This window comes from Polypterus senegalus, chromosome 16 (genome assembly GCF_016835505.1).
Source record: "Polypterus senegalus isolate Bchr_013 chromosome 16, ASM1683550v1, whole genome shotgun sequence".
Classification (NCBI taxonomy): Eukaryota; Metazoa; Chordata; class Cladistia; order Polypteriformes; family Polypteridae; genus Polypterus; species Polypterus senegalus.
In genome coordinates this window covers 24,241,028-24,257,324 of record NC_053169.1, presented here as the reverse complement: position 1 = coordinate 24,257,324, position 16,297 = coordinate 24,241,028, and the positions used below count along the sequence as shown (strand labels likewise).

General features: G+C 44.1%; 1 long non-coding RNA gene across 1 annotated transcript; it reads right to left on the bottom strand.

Annotated features, from left to right (window-relative positions):
• Positions 1-9,537: 9,537 nt before the first annotated feature.
• On the bottom strand, positions 9,538-16,016 carry LOC120516938. The gene is made up of 3 exons (XR_005630949.1): positions 15,566-16,016; positions 14,870-15,026; positions 9,538-9,822 (listed from the first exon to the last, which is right to left on the bottom strand). It is a non-coding gene; the product is annotated as an uncharacterized LOC120516938 (long non-coding RNA).
• Positions 16,017-16,297: the final 281 nt, after the last annotated feature.

Below are 16,297 nucleotides of genomic sequence, written 5' to 3'. Positions count from 1 at the left end.
GAGCTGACAGATGACCGCTGCTAAAGCCCACCGGCGAGCCTCGGGGATGAGCCTGGCTTTGGATCTGCCGTGCAAAGGAGAGTATTAAAGCTTATTTTGTCGCTACTTTGAGTCCTTCTGCGAATGTGGCTGTTTTATACTGAAGGCTGAAATCTAAATTGAAAATTAAACAAATGACTTTATTTACATCAAGTAAAAAGAAAAACTGGAGCATTACCTCAAGCCACAGCGTGGCACCCACCCTGCAAAGCTTTGTTTTATTGGGTTTTAATTGTCACGTCACTCACAGTGAAATTGTTATTTGCTTTTGAGTTCATCAACATGCAGCATATCGTAAAAAGTCACGTATCTAAAGGCAGTTTGGTGCAGTGGTTAAGGCTTTGGACTTCAAACCCTGTGCTTGTGGGTCCAAATCCCACCACTGACATTGTGCGACCCTGAGCAAGTCACTTCACCCTCCAGTGCTCCAATTGGGAAAGCAAAAGAAAGGTAACCAGTTGTACCTCAAATGTTGTAAGTCACTTTGGATAAAAGCGTTGGCCACATAAATAAATGTAAATTTAAAGCACTCGTGGAAGAACAACCTGCTTGGGAGAAACGCCGATGATGAGATACGAGCTGAACTGCAGGTACGTTATTTCAATTGCTTTGTGGTGTTTTTAAATCAGCTGTCGTTAAACGCGCAACGCAAAAAAAGCAAAGACTTACCGATGGCGTGAAGGTTGGTTGGTAGAATGTGCGCTTTTTCGGTCATGGTGTGACTGACAGGCGGCTGCCGCTGCTGTCTCCACTCTACGCCACGGTCCGGTACAGCAGCCTTCAAAAACTGCTGCCGCTGTGCCACTGCGTTGAGCAACCTCGTCAGTCCGTCAACCGCTGCTTGTCCGGATCGAGAAGACTCAGTTTGGGTGGTGTGGACAGGTGATTGGGATACCCCCCTGGGATCTTCCCACAGGTGGAACACTAGGTATGGGAGAATGCAGGACACAATGAAGGAACTACAAGTACAGTATACCTCTTGATTATCCTAGCCGGCAGTGCTTGGAGTGGAATCAAATCACTGGTGGTACGCATTTGCTGGCGACACAGTATCATTTGATCGAGGAGATCTTGAAGTCCCGTGAAACTTCGAGCGCCGCCGCCGCCGCTGCAGCAGGTACACAAAGAAACGTTGGCGGAACTCTTCGTAGAACTTGTAAAAGGTGCCGGCCCACCAAGCACTGCTCACAGGATTTACCCGGATGGAGGGTGTCTTGTCCGCCCAGCTCAGCCGCAGAATCCATCAGGAAAAGCAGAGGAAAAATGATGATGTTAACTTGTTTGGGCCCTTGTGGGCACACACCAAAAATTGGTTATACTGTATTAATGTTTAGCGTTGTCACATTTTGTTAATAATAGTTGTAAAACATCAGATCATTTCAAGCATGATTTTTTGATCCAGAAAATCCTCAAGGAAATCTCTAAGTTTATTAAACATTTGTCACAGGTTGTGTTTCTCAAATAAGTGATATTTGTCGCTTATCTTGAGCAAGATATATTATGAATAAAATCTCTGGGCTATTGATTTTGCTAGAGGTTTACAGCATTAGTAAGGTACTGTACCAGGGTAAGTCAAAAAGTAAAGCCAATGTGAAAAATACACACTAATCGTAACAGATAGTAGCTGGCACAATTCAACATCTTATGATCTGACATCCGTCGATGAATTTCAGCTGCACAAAAGAAGGCTCACTACGGCGTGTTATTCAATAACGGTGCAATCCCACAGCATCCATGGCCATTTGATCTTGGGCTTCAAACTTGACTAACGGCTGAGCGCTGCGCTGAGCTGTGCGTGTGCGAGTTACCCATACGCCATCGCGAACGTGTTGTATTATTTCAGCTTCTATTTGGTGCGGTTACCGTATCATTCTCAAATTGCCTTCAGTTTTTGATTTCTCCTCGTGCCTTGCCTTGAAGAACACTTTTGTGCCACAAAGATAAAACGTACTATAATAAAATGAAGACTGATTGATTGGTGAGCATTCATGACAAAACAAGTCTTTTGCTCTCTGATTTCAAATGTCATATTCTAGCAGGACTTCTGTTAGACCTACCGGTGAAATATGTTTTGCATCTCTTTAGGCATTTTTATACCATTTCTCAATAAATGTATCTCAACGTGCTTTGCATGCACGCGGCACTCTATTGAGATTTCATCGCAGTATTTGTGCCATTATGAAGAACGCTGCACATCCTCTCCATGAAACACGAACGTTACCAACGAATCATTCTGAAGAAGTGTGCCAAGAAACGCGACTGGGGGTCCTTTATACCAACAAGAATACATCTGCACTGGGGCTGGGACCGCCAAGTCACTTTTCTTTTCTTTTTCATGTTTTTACTTTATAGTCGTTCTGGGGTGTGTTCAGGCCAAAGTGTGTGTGTGTTTATGTATTTATTTATTTATTTAAAGAGCTTCTGTAAAAAGCCAAATTTCACCTTAGGGACAAATTAAGTTCTTTCTTTCTTATACTGAGAAATGGTTTAAAAATTTGCCTAAAGAGATGCATATCACTATCACATAGTGCCTTATCTATCTATCTATCAATCAGCGTCTTTCATATCTATCTATCTCTTTTAGTGTCTTTCATATCTATCTATCTATCTATTGTGGACGCGGCCCAGACACAGACAGGCAGACATGTTGTAATCCACCACCACACGTTTATTTACACTATTATTTACAAGTCCAAAAGTCACACACACAACCCCAAACACGGTCCTGGCCACACAATGCCTTCCTCATCAGGCCGCCTCCGCTCTCTCTCCAGCTTTGTCCTGCTTCCACCCGACTCCAGCCTCAAATGAAGGGAGACGGCCCCTTTTATATCAACCCGGATGAGCTCCAGGTGTTTCCCGGCATTCCTCCCTGGACACGCCCCAGTGTGGCGGAAATGCTGGCTGTTCTCCTGGAAGCTCTCTGGGTGTCCCTTCTCTTCTTCCCCCAGCACTTCCACCCAGCGGAAGTGCTGAGGTCCAGGGTCCCCAAGGCATTGGGGCGCCCCCTGGCGGTGACCACAGGTCCCTACAGGGTTGGGCTTCCAAGCCGTCTACCCGTGGCCCCCAAAGCCACCAGGGTGGCGGCCCCCACGTGATCCATGGCGGGCGTAGACCCTCTCCCGGTCCCTCCAGGGCGTCCCGGCCGGGTCGTCGCCCCTGGCATCCCTGACACTATCTATCTTTCTATCAGTGTCTTTCATATCTATCTATCTTATAGTGTCTTTCATATCTATCTATCTATCTATCTATTATATAGTGTCTTTCATATCTATCTATCTATCTATCTATCTATCTATCTATCTATCTATCTATCTATCTAGCTATCTATCTGTCCACCAAACTTGTGCCACTTTTCAAGGATACACACGCCAGAGTAAAAAGCCATTTACATGAATGTGTTATTTAATTCTTCAGCGTCGTGTCACCAAGGGGACATCAAGCGTTGAACTATTAACCTCAATTCTGCACCTCCCATGAACGGCTCTCACATATTAGTAAATCACTTTGCTTCAACTATAAATGTAGATGGACACAATTGTTGAGCGTGTTATTTGTAAAGAAGAAACAAGCTACAACTGAAATCACAATAGTTATGACGCGAGTCTTCAGCAGCTGACGCTTCCTTCCGACTGTAAACCCCAAAGTTCTCGACTCAGCACCAGACTCCTCACTGGTGACTCGGTGTGCCAGCTGTCACCTGCCAGTGTCACAAACAATGGCACAATATGAGTAAAGTTCTTGAGACTTGTGGTCACAATGAGAAACCATTCTGTAAAATAAACTTTGTTTAGGATGACAATTTTGGACAGTTGTGGCTTCTTGGTTAGGAACTGAGCTCTAAACCACTAAGGCAGCTGCTTAATTCCCAGCAAATGACGCCTAATGTGACTCTGCGTGCATCTTTTATTCTGCTAGAATTCCTACTAAACATTGAAACAAATTGACCATCACGTCTGAACATCTGATTTGAAAATTAACTTGAGACAAAGTGTCCTCTACAGCTTTTTTTTTCTCCAGTTTTATTGTGACAGTAGAGTGTTGTACCCTGTTAGCCATTATTGTTTGATTCTTCAGCACAGGCTTGCCAAATTCGGACAAAAGTCTGACCAGATCCTTGCAATAGACAATTAAAATGTTTCCCATTTGAGATAATATACTGTACAACATGACATGATGTAGAGGGTGGTGGCTTGGGATTCTTGCCGATGGGCAAAATAAAAGTTCATGCCAGTAGTGTGGTACAGGGTATTAGAAGTGATTTTGATTTCTCAAAGCACACTTTCCTTCCTCCTGGTATTACTTGAGGTACGCCAGTTAAAATGTCAGGATTGACTTTCAACCCAAGGATTCCTGAGAGGTACGCAAAGTTATTTTGCTCATAATGGTTTAATTGTAGGATATTCCCAAAACATTTGACTTAGTGATGCGGTCACTTGATGACGTCACTCATGGGTTGAGACGAGAGATTTATATGAGTAATGGACAGATATTAGCTGAGTTATGACCTGGTAATCACAAAATGAACTAGAATGCATGTTACAAATGGCTGAATTGCATTTGTTTTCTTAAATTTTAATTGAAACATGTCTTTCCTATTGTTTCCAAAAATTATCAAGGGATAAAATCCATGAAATGTATCATTAATGACCTCTTAGGCACAGCCATCAGCAGTGTGTCTGCCTGCAGAGAGAGTGTCGACCTCGTCAAGAGGTTTACTTACCTTGGCAGTAACCTTCAGTCTCTGGTGACTCTTCCTGTGAAGTCAATAGACGGATTGGGAGAGCATTGGGGGCCATGAGGTCGCTGGAAGGGGTGTGTGGCGCTCCCGATATCTGTGCAAAAGGATGAAGGTCCAAGTCTTTAGAGTTCTGGTACTTCCTGTCTTGCTATATGGTTGCGAGACATGGACGCTATCCAGTGACCTGAGACGAAGACTGGACTCCTTTGATACTGTGTCTCTCCGGAAAATCCTTGGGTACCACTGGTTTGACTTTGTGTCGAATGAGTGGTTGCTCATGGAGTCCAGAATGAGGCACATTACCTGCATTGTGAATGAGCGTCAGTTACGGCACAATGGCCATGTGGCGTGTTTCCCCGAAGGTGATCTGGCTCGTAAGATCCTCATTATTGGGGACCCAAGTGACTGGACCAGGCCAAGGGGTCACACACATAACATCTGGCGGTAGCAGATAGAGGGTCATTTCTGGAGGGTGGGACTGGACCGCGTGTCTGCCTGGGGGGTTGCCAACTGGGATCCCGAGTTGTTTCGTCGTGTTTTGAGTGCGGCAATGCACTGTACCAGTGCATGCTCCTCAACTTGACTTGACTTGTTCCTTTCATTATTGGCACACTCTCTGCCACCCTTCTAATAGAAATAAAAGCATTTCATGGTTAAGGGTTTTTTTTTTTTTTGCTGCTTATAACAGCATACATAAAGTAACATTTTTGAACAGTGCTAAATCCATTTTAAGGTCCTCAAGGGCCTAAGCTTATCTTGGCAACACTGCATGAAATGTAGGAAGCAGCTCTGGACAAGGCACCAGTTCATCACAAGGAACCCAGTCAAGCAGTGTGCCAGTGTGATGCCCACATATGTAACAAGTACTGCAGAACTCATATCCACGCTAACAGTCTCAAAAGTGTGTGGTGCTCCTGATCTCTCTGCAAAAGGACGAAGGTCCAAGGTTTTAGAGTCCTGGTGCTTCCTGTCTTGCTATATGGTTGTGAGATCAATGACCTAAGACGAAGACTGGACTCCTTTGGTACCGTGTCACTTATGAGAATCCTTGTCTACGGCTGGTCTGACTTTGTGCTCATGGAGTCCTGAATGAGGCACGTTACTTGCATTGCGAGGAAGCGTCAGTTACGGCACTATGGTCATGAGACACATAACTCCCTGAGGGCGATCTGGTTGGACCAGGCCAAGATGACATCCATGTAACACATTGGCTGCAACAGATAGATGGTCAATTCTGGGGGACCGTATGTCTGCCTGGGGGGTTGCCGACCACTATCTGTTACGAGCTGTTTCGTCGTGTGGTGGGTGCGGCTGTACCAGTGCATACTCCCCAACCTGACCTGACCTAACCTGTATCGGTATCTTCTGGAGATGTTGTCTGGGTCTTCATCCAAAGCAGCCAGAGTCACTTCAGAGATACACACAGGTGAAAGATGAGGGTGGCTGGGCTCCTTTAAATAAAGTTTCTGGTTTGTATGCATTTGAAGCTTAACAGTTTAAAAAAATGCAAAGGTGCTCTAAATATCACAATCTTTAATTCTATCCATAGATTGAATATTGCATGTTTAAAGATGGCTGAAATAAATGATTATAATAGATCGGGGCAGCACGTGTTCTCATCTTTAGTGAAGTGTGAACAGCTGGACTGCTACTAACCTGCGGGTAGTCCGTGTTGAACGGCGCGCACAGCAGAGCACACAGAGGGGATTCGAAGCAGGATTTCCTTTCCATGCTAATGAAGCAGGTGTAGCTCTGTGGGCCTCTGACAGCTTCAAACGTTTTACTGTACAAATATTTGCGTCCCAGTAATAAACTGAAAGCTAAGGAGTGCCGTGCCGCCCAGGAGCTGTAGATGTCTGTGGAGTCACCGTCGTAATGCATGGCTGTTTTAAATTCCACATAAGTTTATTACAATTGATTTTAACTTCTTAAAGAAAAGATGTGAATCAGGGGCGTAGCCAGGAATAGATTTTAGGGTGGGCCTGTGTGAAAATGGGTGTTGTCGTTTTTAGTAGGATATATAAGGGCCCTGTTAAAAATACATCTATTCATACTGTGCTACGTTCACATAACTGAATTATTAGGAGCCAGCAAAAGTTGAGCAAAAATCATCAAGGCGATCAAACGCTGTTCCTTTGCAGAACTCTGCATCCTCTGCTATGGTGTATTGGATCCATCAGAATTGTTTGTACCATTTTGCGGAGAAACATCGAGCCCTTGTATCAGTTGTCAGAACTGTGGCTGGTTCGTCGATGGGCGACAAATCTTTTGATGGTTGCTTGTCTTTTGGGGGTCTCGTCAGATGAAGTCTTGATTGAAATGTTTGCTCCGGTCATTTTCTCAGCCACACACTGTTGCATATTCTGTGTCTTGTTTCTGCCCAGGCATTCCGCTTCATCTAAACGAGGCTTTTGGAAAAACCTTACTATTTCTGTTTGTTTTGCAATGATAGAAATGATCCCTCAAAATAAGAAACCATCAATTAAACAACGTAAGGTTCTGTTAACTGCCTAATGATTACCGCCAATCAGGTTGTACATATGCCGTAACACCGCCCCCATTTATTTATTGAAAATTCAGCAAACCAATGGGATTTGACATAGCACTTCAAAACCGAAGGAATGCTAAAATAACAAATACAACATTTAATGGAAAATGTCATATACTGTGAACTGATTGGCTGCTCCTTTGCCTTTTTTGGCTCAAGTGCCCTTTTCTCCTGTTAGGACCCAAGCACAAGGGGGTGCCTCCTTTTCATTGTAACAGACAGAGATGAAGTAACGAATAGCAACATGCTTTGTTCAAGTGACAGTGCCGGTCACATGACAGCTTGCGCGATAAGGCATTGCAATTTCAAGTCCATCCACAAGATGGCAATAGGAGACCAATCAAGATAAATCATCATCTTCTTCCAAAGTCCAGAAGCCTTTAAGAAGGCTAACAGAATGTGACGTTATATAGCGCCTTGGTGTGTGGAGTACAAGTCACAGGAGGGTCTGCTCAGGCTTTATAACACACTGGTGAGGCCTCATCTGGAGTCCTGTGTGCAGTTTGGGTCTCCTGGTTACAAAAAGGACATAGCAGTGCTAGAAAAGGTCCAGAGAAGAGCGACTAGACAGACTCCAGGACGACAGGAGATAAGTTATGAGGAAAGATTAAAAGAGCTGAACCTTTACAGTTTAAGCAGAAGAAGGTTAAGAGGAGATCTGATTGACGTGCTTAAAATTATGCAGCGGATCAAGACTGTTATTTTAAAATTAGTTCATCAAGAACACATTGTGAAGGGGAAATTTCACACAAACATTAGGAAGTTTTTCTTTATACGGAGTACATTGACATTTGGAATAAGCTACCAAGTAGTGTGGTAGACAGTAAGACTTTAGGGACTTTCAAACCTCAACTTGATGTTATTTTAGAAGAATCGAGTAAGTAGGCCTGGCGAGCTTTGTTGGGCCGAATTGCCTGTTCTCGTCCAGACTGTTCTAATGATGCTGAAGAAAATGAGTTGAGAGTCCCCACCGGCTGCCTTCGAGTCTGTACGTTTCCACAACTTTGAGTCACAGAGGATTTCATTTGGATGTTGTGACACTGATACGACTTTTTAATGTCACACTGAAAACAGATCTCTGCAAAGCAGTCTAAATTATGTATAAATATAAAACACAAAATAACTTCAACAATGTTGCATAACAAGAAAAAGTGAAAACCTCCGAGGGGGCAGCGGCGTAGCTCGAGTTTGTGCCGCTCAGTGCGGGGTGGAGTGAGCGATGCTTCAACAAATCTGCGTATGTTAACCTATTTAAACAGAAAATTAAAATGACGTATAGAGATTTATTCATATATAGAGAAACAGCAATCATTTTTCACATATAATTATTTATACGTATCAGCTAGATAAGAATATAGTATAGACGCACTGATAAGCTGTGTTCAGATTATTAGTTTAATATAATTACACTGCGAAAACCAGAACCAGTGTAGGGTCCAAGTGATAGGTGGGGATGTTTTCTGTGCAGAGCAAAAATGTATTCGGATTGATAACAAAATGAAAATATACAGTAAATTGTAAATTAGTCGGTTATCTTCCTAGAAATTATTATCAGTGTAATTTTTATTTTTGTTATTGCCTCATAAATTTCAACTGCTGTTGGTGATGTCGTCACAGTAGCACAATCTGAAAATTATTTTTGACGCATTTGTGGATAATAATCAGAGAATTGTACTTTTTCTCATTCATGAGTGATATTTTTCCAAACCCTGCTGCCTACACTCAAATTGTACTCAGCCTTTTGGCCAATAATGCCGCCCTTAATAATGTGCCGCCCGTGCCGGACTGCCCCCTCTTAGCTACATCGCTGCTTGCGCACCGCATATCGACACTCGTATTTGCATTCGCAGTGAAGACTAGGCCAAGGTGTGTGACAGACACAGTAGAATCTTTGCTTTCTTTCCGCCATTTTCTGTCCCCATTACCCAGTTCAGTGAGCCGGTGTCAACTCTGGCAGCATCACGCCAACCCTGACTGGGTGCCAGTCTCTCATGGCGCACACCCATACCTGCTCATTCTGGTCCGGTTTTGAGATGCCACAAGGAGTCCTGATTGGTTAAGTGCAGCTGGAGGATGCTAAGGAGGGTATCATCGTGAGGCCATGGTGGACACTGAACTGGGAACTTTGGTCCTTATGCTCTAATTCAGGTGTTGTTTTAGTTTAGTCCCAGGGGTGTGGACCCCCATGGATGCAGGTTTTGATTCCAGCCAACATCACCATCAAGGGATGAGGGAGCAAACTCCACAGAAAAGGACAAACTCAGGAGAAAATGGCAAAAGAAGTGCAAGCCTTTTACGATTCAATAACAAATACAAATAATTATGAATCTCGTAGGCCAGAAAACAATGAAAAGTAAACATGAGGCAATGGTGGGGAATACAAAATAACAGCCATGATGGGGTCCCCCAGGTCTGAACTGAAGAACCATTTGCAGGCTGCACACCCCAGAGACTGGAGCTCCATGACACCTGGAAGGCAATGATGATCTTCAGCCTAGAAGCAATAAAAAGAGACATAGAAAGAGTAGAAGAAACAACAGGAAGCCATTTAGTTCATCTCCATTATCGCAGTCTCTCATCTGAAGATCTCTTAAGAGTTGTCCGGTTTTTGCTTTAACTGTTCACCGATTAGCCATGACATTCAGAACAGTGACAGGTGAACTGAATCACATCGATTATCTCGTTACAATGGCACCTGTCGAGAGGTGGGACAGCAAGTGCACAGGCAGATCTTGAAGGTGATGTGTTGGAAGTACAGTAGGAAAAGCGGGCAAGCGTAAGGATCTGAGCGACTCTGATAAGGGGCAGACTCTGATGGCGGCTAGACCACTGAGTCAGAGGATCTCTAAAATGGCAGGTCTTTGTGGGGCGTTCACAGAATGCAGTGGTTAGGACCTACCAAAGGTGGTCCAAGGAAGGACAACCGGTGAACCGCCAACAGGGTCATTGGTGCCCAAATCTCATTGATGTGGGTGGGGAGCGAAGGCTCTGGTCCAATCTCACAGAAGAGCCACTGTACCAAAAAATTGCTAAAGAAACATAATGTTGGCCATGAGAGAAAGATGTCAGAACACACAGTACATCACAGCTTGCTGTGTAGACATAGACTGGTCAGAGTGCCCACGCTGACCCCTGTCCACTGGTGAAAGCAAAATGGGCATTATAGGACAATGAAACAGTAGAAGAAGGTCTGACGAATCACATGGACAGAAGGTGCATGTGCATCGTTCACCTGGAGAAGAGATGGCAGCAGGATGTCTTGTGGGAAGAAGGCAGTGTGATGCTTTTATCAAAGTACTGATGGGAAACCTTGGGTCCTGACATTCTTGTGGATGTTTCTTTGACACGGACCACCAATCTAAAGACAGTTGCAGACCGCGTACAGCCTATCATGGCATTGGCATTCACTGAGGGCAGTGGCCTCTTTCAGCAGGATCATGTGGCTGTCAAACTGGTGTGAGGAACATGACCAAGAATTCATGGTGCTGACTTGGCCTCCAGGTTCCTCAAATCTCAATCCAATCAAGTATCTGTGGGATGAACTGGAAAAACAAATCTGATCCACGGTGGCTTTGAAGGATCTGTTGCTAACATCTTCGTGCCTGATACCACAGGACAGCTTCAGAGGTCTTGAGGAGTCCATGCCTCAATGGGTCAGAGCTGTTTTGGTGGCACAAGGGGGACCTACTCAGTATTACGCAGGTGAGTTTAATGTGGTGGCTGACTGGTGTGTGACTCAGATGTTTGTTTCAGACCTGCCAGTTGTCAGAGTTTGTAGATCGGCCATGTTGGTCTGGCTGTAACACTTCATTTCTGCTTTATTTGAATTTCCCTTTGGGATTAATAAAGTATCTATCTATCTATCTATCTATCTATCTATCTATCTATCTATCTATCTATCTATCTATCTATCTATCTATCTATCAGCTCTCAGCTTATCTCAGAAACAAAAGCTGTCCCACCAGCAGTTCAGAATGGCAGTTCACTAAAGTCACCAGTAGGTGGTGCTGTAGATTTAAATTTGGTCTCATCTCCTGTGTAAAGTTCGGCCTTGATTTGAATCCCAGTTCCTTGAAACATTCAGTATCCATATTTCTGGCACACAAATGCATATTGGATATGATGGGATGGACTTTCCAAAAAAAAAAAAAATGGAATAAGAATGGAGAGCACATTTGCATTACAGTTTCAGACACTTGGTTTTAGTTCTGGGCTTCTGATGCCAATCCCAAAATTAACATCATAACTGAACTGCTACCAGAAAATGTGTGGCACCCCGCCAGCCAGGGCCACCTTAACAGCATCATAGGCCCCCCAGGCAAAGTAGTGTGCTGGGGCACCTGTTTAGATAGCAAAACAGAAACACACATAGCCACCAGAAACATTGCGGGCCCCCGGCCAGTGCCCATTGTGCCCATACGTTATGGCAGCTCCTCCACCAGCAAGTGCCTTAACACAGAAGAGTAAGAATTCAAGAATTCACCGTCATGAGCAGGTCTGCCTGGACGCACAGTGCAAATGTCTAAGCCACCTGGATGAGAGCCTCCTGTCTTCGGAGTCACAAATAGGTTTACTTCAACATCTGATTCTCTGAAGATTCGCACAAAGTCCACAAGGGGGCAGCCATTCCACAAGACCTTTTTACCCAGGAGATGGAAAACCGGCGAGGAGCTGGCAGGAGCAGCAAGGCAGAATTGAGAAGAGTGTGCCATGCAGAAGCTGGGGGGAGTGTGGATGGTAGCCGTAAACAGGTCTTGAAACACTTCCTTGTTATGTGTTTATTTCATCTGAAAAAGAAACCAAGGAGGATGGAAATCCCCTTACGGTTTGCGTGACTTCTAATTTATAAAGTCTGCGGTTGCAGCCAGTCTAGGAAGGCCAGTCTAGGCTTAATCACACCAGGCTTGTCATGTCAAGAACGTAGTCAGATTATTCCAAGAACACTTGTGATTTCCTCTCATATTATAATTAGACATACACAATACAACAACTACAACTAGAATATCCATGATGATCTAAAAGTCGTGGCACTGCTACTAAGAATGGCTACACCAAGTCCTGTTGTTTCATTTGAGAACGGGACAGCAGTGCCGAAGAGTTTCGTGGCATTAAAAGGAAACGGCCCTCCCTGAATATTAATTGTAAAACTACAAACTGTAAGGCATGAACCTACACAACGGGATCTCAAGTTCATTAACCGGCAGTAGTACAGATAAGAGGTGAATGGAGTGGGGTCATCAGTGGAGCCCTCAGGGGTCTGTCCTTGGACCGTTACCTTTTCTGATTGATGTTAATAGTGAACTTGTGAGATTTAATGACACTTAAATTGGAGGAATGGCAGACAATGTGGAGGCAGCAAAGACAATTGAAGAAGACCTGGATAAGCTTCAGAGCTGGGAGAACTCTTGGACAACGCAGATTAATGGAGAAAAGGGCAAAGTGCTCCATGTAGGCAAAAGGAACCTTGAAGATGAGAGACACTGAGCTACAGAAAGCAACCTCTGAAAAGGATTTAGGGGTTTATGTTGACACAGTCTTCTCATCGTCTAAGCAATGCGCATTAGCAATTAAACAAACTCATAAAATGTTAAGTTATATTGTAAAAACTGCAGAGTATAAATCAAGGGACATTGAGATATAATGCACTAGTGAGACCGTGTCTGGAGTCCTGTGTGCAGTTCTGGTCACCACGCTACACGAAAGACATAGCTGAGGAGAGCAACCAGGGACATCCCAAGACTTCAGAACATGTCCTACTCTGACAGACTTGGAGTATTAAACCTGTTTAGTCTCAAGCTGAGGAGACTACGTGGGGACCCAATGCAGGTCTTCAAAATTCTCTAAGGCATTGATAAAGGAGATGCAGCAACATTCTGTCAGCTTAAGGGTGAATCACATGCTCGGGGACTTCAGTGGAAATTAAGGGGGAGTGCGTCTACGACTGACGCCAGGAAGCACTTCTTTACTGAAATTACTGATACTTGTAGTTAAAGCAGAGACCCTGAGAGTGTTTAAGAAGAATCTGAATGAGATTTGGGGACAGCGGAACTATCAGCTAAGCAAACGGGCGACACGTGAGCTGTATGACCTCCTCTCCTGTTTCAAACTTGTTATGTTTGCTGTGAGCAGTTTGCATATGAAGTTTTAGTCACGATTTTCTCATGTATCATTATGCCGTCTGCAGTACAGTGGAAGCTCGGGTCACGACCGTAATTCGTTCCAAAACTCTGGTCGTAACCCATTTGGTTGTGACCCAAAGTAATTTGCCCCATAGGATTGTATGTAAATACAATTAATCCGTTCCAGACCGTACGAACTGTATGTAAATATATTTTCTTTAAAGATTTTTAAGCACAAATATAGTTAATCATACCATAGAATGCACAGTGTAATAGTAAACTAAATTTAAAAACATTGAAAAACACTAAGAAAACCTTGAACAACAGAGAAAACTAACACTGCAAGAGTTTGCGCTATAGCGCTATGAACCGCTCGCTAAAAACACTTTTTTTTTAATGAGTTTTAAGCACAGGGAAAAAAATTAACATTTGAAAAATCCATAATTTAATAAACAACCAAGAAAAGTAACATTGCAACAATGCACGCTACGAACCGATCGCTGTAAACAGAAGTGAAGTGGAGGTTAAAATCCAATAGAAAAAAGACTCCATTAAATACAACGAGGTTAAAACAATGCTGGAAGCAGTCTCTTTAAAAACAAGCCCGGTGCATTCTTTAACTGCCTTATGCGGCCAGCCCTCTCCCTCTCTTTCTCTCTCTCTCGCGTGCGCGCGTGTGTGTGTCTCTGGCGTGTGTGTGTGTCTCTGGTGTGTATGTGTGTCTGTGTGTGTCTGTGTGTGTCTGTCCCTCTCTCTCTCGAACTCTTTCTCGCGTGCGCGGGTGTGTGTGTCTCTGGCGTGTGTGTGTGTCTCTGGCGTGTCTGTGTGTGTCTGTGTGTGTCTGTCCCTCTCTCTCTCGAACTCTTTCTCGCGTGCGCGCGTGTGTGTGTCTCTGGCGTGTATGTGTGTCTCTGTGTGTCTGTCTCTCTCTCTCTCTCTCTCTCCCTCTCTCGCTCGCTGCACAGGGAGAGACTGAACACGTACAGAAATCATCGGCGCGCACAAACCGAAAAGGGAAACTGGCTTGTTTGTATACCAAGTGTGTGGTCGTGAACAGAAGCAAAAGTTTGGCAAACTTTTTAGTCGTAACCCGATTTGTACTTGTTCAGAGATGTTCGTGAACTGAGGTTCCACTGTAATTCGTCTCCATGCATTCACACAATCATGCATGAGTACAGTAATGACTTCCTCTGTACCACTGATTGAGTTGATACCGAAAAAATCGGTCCTTGGGGCATCCCTAGTAACGACCATTTAACATCAATACAGTGACGTTATGCTCAGACTCCATAATACACTTGTGAGAGCACATCTGGAGTACTGTCTGCAGTTCTGGTCACCACACTACAAAAGAGACATAACAGAGGAGAGCAGCCAGGAGCATCCTGGGACTTAAATACAAGTCGTACTCGGACAGCAAACCTGTTTAGTCTAAGGCAGAGGAGACTGTGTAGGGTCCTAATCCACGTCTTCCAAATTCTCAATGGCTTTCATGAAGTCAACTTGATGGTGAATAAGGTACTCGAGGACACCACCAGACTGAAGGGCGTTCAGGAAGCACCTCTTCAGTTGTGGGAATCTGAAAGAAACAAACAAGACATGGAGTTGAGAAGAAACCTGGACGACCTTTAAGAAGAATCCAAATGAGATATGGCGAGAATGTAGCTATTAGCTAAGCAAACGGGTGACACATGGGCCGAATGACCTCCTCTTCTCTTTCAAACTTCTTATGTATTCCATTTGATATTTTGCTCACGTTTTCTCACGTGTCATTGTGCCATCTGCAGTAATTCATCTCCATGCCGTCACACAATCATGCATGAGCACAGCAATGACTTCCTCTGTACCGCCAATACTGTGAAACAGCTAGGGCCGTTATGGTTTCAGAACTTTGGTATCGAGTTGGTACTGAAAGAAATCGGTCCTTGGGACATCCCTAGTAATGACCATTTAACATCAATACAGTGACGTTATGCTCAGACTCCATAATGCACTTGTGAGAGCACATCTAGAGTACTGTCTGCAGTTCTGGTCACCACACTACAAAAGAGACATAACAGAGGAGAGCAGCCAGGAGCATCCTGGGACTTAAATACAAGTCGTACTCGGACAACAAACCTGTTTAGTCTAAGGCAGAGGAGACTGTGTAGGGTCCTAATCCACGTCTTCCAAATTCTCAATGGCTTTCATGAAGTCAACTTGATGGTGAATAAGGTACTCGAGGACACCACCAGACTGAAGGGCGTTCAGGAAGCACCTCTTCAGTTGTGGGAATCTGAAAGAAACAAACTAGACACGGAGTTGAGAAGAAACCTGGACGACCTTTAAGAAGAATCCAAATGAGATATGGCAAGAACGTAGCTATTAGCTAAGAAGATGAGGAGTCAGCCAGTGGCAGACAGAGCCCAGCTATTACAGGCCCATCAAATGCCCATCCTCGGATACTCTGAAGAGGAGCTCATGCTTCCCCTTTCCTGCAAGCTCTTTTATTTCCCATCTGGGGATGAATTCAACCTTCTGTTCCATTTAAAATAAGAAAATAAAATCATTAAACATCCAACACACACACACAAGTATGTACATCTGCAAACTTTAAAAATCTACTGATGTAATTAAATATTGCAGATGGCCCCCGGGAAGGGGGATGGATAATCATATAAAAAAAAAAAACCTCCTAAGCTGCACGTGCCAATGAACACAAAATGGGGAAAGCAATCTGGCTGAACTCAATTCTAATCCCCCGAGAGAACGACGAGCAGGGCTGGAAGCTGGAGAAGGAGTTGGGGTCGAGCCCAGAATAACAGGAGTTCACAATGCTGGCGCCCGGCCACCGCGGCTAACGCCTTCTCT